The sequence below is a fragment of the Dendrobates tinctorius genome, unplaced genomic scaffold (genome assembly GCF_039654945.1).
Source record: "Dendrobates tinctorius isolate UK_male_01 unplaced genomic scaffold, ASM3965494v1 ptg000028l, whole genome shotgun sequence".
Classification (NCBI taxonomy): domain Eukaryota; kingdom Metazoa; phylum Chordata; class Amphibia; order Anura; family Dendrobatidae; genus Dendrobates; species Dendrobates tinctorius.
The window spans coordinates 25,699,220-25,702,706 of record NW_027361696.1 but is presented as its reverse complement, the minus strand read 5'-3'; positions in this window follow the sequence as shown (position 1 = coordinate 25,702,706).

The following is a 3,487-nucleotide window of genomic DNA, read 5'->3' as shown; positions in this document are numbered from 1 at the left end:
AAGACGTCACGCCGGTGGAGCAGGGAGAGGTAAGTATTTCAACTTTGCAAGTGCTGTGATCCTGAGCAAGCAGGGGGGGCCCACTCGTTAGCGATTTGGCACTGGCACAGGACCCCTCATAGTATGGCGGTGTGTCTGATGGTGGGTGGTGGCCCTCCCACTGGCAGAGACACTTTTGCATACTATGAGGGGCCCTGTGCCAGTGCCATCACCCATGAGTATGCCCCCCCACCTGCTCAAGGAACCTGCACTTTCATCTGCACCTTCCTCTTTGTCACCGTGTAAGGTGGTATAGTATGCAGGAAGGGGAACCTGAGTTTCCTCAGGGTCAGATTCTGGCTGTGTAGAGTGCGAGGGGAATGTAGAGGTCTAGGTCAATGTACCAGCAGAATCATCTAGCAGTGGCTGGGCAACAGTGCACTTGTGGCGCCCCCAGGAGTACGGTCGCCACAGTGGTATTACCTTCCTCCTAGGGAGTGTGATGTCATGCTTGGGAGCAACGAAGGATCTCTCTAGCAGTTAAACCAACACACAACACAGTTCCCACTCCAGGCCAGTAGGGAGAACTCTGAACCTGACTGCTGAGGAGTTGCTCTCTGTGGTCGGGAGGAGGGAAGTTAGGGCAGTCTGTGAAGGGAAGGGGAAGCGTGTGGATGTGAGAAGGGGAGCTGGAGGATGAGCAGAGTTAAGGCTCACTGCTAGCTGGAGCGCATGGTCCGGATTCCGGTCTCCGAGTTTGTAGGGACACTGACGGTCCTGCAGCAGAAACCGGAGGAAGTAGCAGCTGTAAATGCTTTGTTCCCAACTAAGGCTCGGAGGCCCCAGCAGTGACGTGTGGGAGCCAGAAGGAAAAGGCTACGGCTGCCTGCCATACGAGAAAGTTCAAAAAGAGAGTCAACAGGGGGAACTTCAGTGAACTCAGTACTGCGAGTACCTCAGATAAGCGCTAGAACGGAGGCCACACTACCTATCTGCAGAGAGAGTATTCCTAATTTGCTTCCAGGCTGACCAACTCCTTCTCCATCTGTACTCTGGGTCCTGAATGGCACTTACCAAGTACAGGTAAAGGAACTGCACGACTGTGTCTGTCGTCTTTCTCATGCGCCTGGCGCACGGCTCTGCTACATCCTGCACTGCACACCATCTACCAACTCTTTCATCTGCGACTATGGCCCTACCTGTGCAGGGCTTCTTCATCTTAGCTGCACCACAACATCTGTCCCAGAGAAGCGACACTGCAGCGCTGGTCAATCTGATCAGAAACCACAGGTGGCGTCATGTATCATTCACCCATAAACGTTATTCACCCCTTTGCATGGACGCCCAGGGCCACGGACCGGGTCACCACGACTGTGAAACATCCCTCTGAGACACCGGCCCGGTACCGATTAACCCCACTGCCCTGGCTGGCAACCCACACTCTATGTCAGATTCATCTTGGACTGGGGAATTCACGATTTGACTTAATAACCCAGGCATGGTATGTGAGAAAGAGCTATGTGGACTAATGTGAAGTGTGGCCTGCTTCATCATTCACTTTTGGTGGGGGTGAAGGACACAAGAAAAGGGGTTCTTCCTGACCAGGAGCCAGCACTTGACGACTCAGTACTTGCATTTTTTGAAACTACAGAAGAGGAGGGCATATTAGCTGGAGTCTGTTTCGGCAATGTAAGCCAAAACCAGTTCCTGATGCTCCGGCTTTAAAAGCAGTTAACCTACTCCCAGAAAAGGTAGCCTTCCAGGCGTTCCAGAGCCAGACCAATGCGCAGGCTCAACACCTCCTGCCTTAGCTGCTATTGTGCTTTTGCCACTACCAGCAGATGCACCACCACCATCAGTACCAGCTGGCCCCCCCACGCCCACATCCACGGCCTCTTCCACCATACTTACAAATTTTGGAGAAAATGTACCCAAAATAACATTATATATGGTACTGTATCAGAAGCGTACAGCTGTATACAGTCAAAGGATAATTGTAAATCTCCGTATATATTTTATGAGTCACACAGAGACGATCACAGGCTCAGTATGGATTAGACAAGAATATAAAAAGTAGAAAAAGGGTATAGTATCATCAGATAGCAGGTATATATAGTATAGTTTAATCACTGTAAATCTCTGTATATATTTCAGGAGGCAGACACAGACGCTCTCAGGATCAGTATGGATTACAACACAATATAAAAAGCCGTAAAACGGTAATGGATATGAAGCGTACAGCTGTATACAGTGTAGGGGTCATTGTCAATCTCAGTATTTATTTCCAGAGTCAGAAACAGACTCACTTGGTCAGTTTGGGTTAGACCAGAATATAAAAAGCAGTAAGTGGGTAATGTATCACAAGCGTAGAGCTGTATACAGTGTTGGGGTAATTTTTAAATCTACATATAAAATGCAGGAGTAACCCACAGACTCTCACATGCTCAGGATGGATCACACCACAATATAAAAAGAAGATCCGCAAGAAATAATCACACATGTGGACCAATGTTCCAGGTGTCAATGATACACTTAGAGTGGTGGGTGGAGGAGGACTTTCTGGCAGAAAGGGTACAGTATCACCAGATACCAGGTATATATAGCATAGTTTAAACATTAAAAATGTACATCTATATATCAGGAGTAGTGTTGAGCCACCCCGCTAGTGTTCAAGTTCGGTTAGGTTCGTCGAACAGGAGGCAAGTTCGTCGAACGTTCAACGAACGTTCGACGAACACCATCGAACCCCATTGAAAACAATGGCAGGCAAACACAAACACATGCAAACACATAGAAAACACATACAAAACACCTTAAAAGGTGTCCCAAAGCAGACATAATGCTCAGAAAACACAAATAACATATGGAAAAGGGCAGCTACATATAGATAAGAGGTGGAGGACTAAAAGGAGGAGGAGGAGACAAAGATATAGGCATGTCATGCCCTTATAAAGTCAAGAAAGGCTGGAATAAAAATCTAAAATACCAAAAAAATTCTACAATTCTAAAATCGAAGACGATCATATATCGTCGGACTTCCCACCATAAATTATGCCAACTGCCGATCGGGCGGTGTTATTCCCACGACCCTCCGAACAGCGCCCATGAAGGCAAAGTATTTGGTTTACGGGGGCAGTATGGTTGCAAAGCTGAACCTTAAAGGAATGTCCAGAAGGGAACCACCACAAGGAGTGTAGCCTGCGGCTTAATTGGACTCCACACGGGCAACCTCAACCATGCCAGCTACAGAAAAGATGGACAGATTGCAAGGTTTCTCGATTCTGTGGGTTTTGGTGCATGGCCGTTTTTAGTTGTGCTAGCGATTTGTCAGCTTAATTCCGTTAACGAACGAGACTCCGGCATGCCCCCGTGGTCCGCGTCCAGCTTACTAGAGGGACACGCAAGGCTCTGGCACACGAGATCGAGCAATAACAGGTCTGTCACGCCCTTACATGTCCGGGGCTGCATGCGCGCTACACTGAAAGGACCAGTGTGTGTCGCTTACATG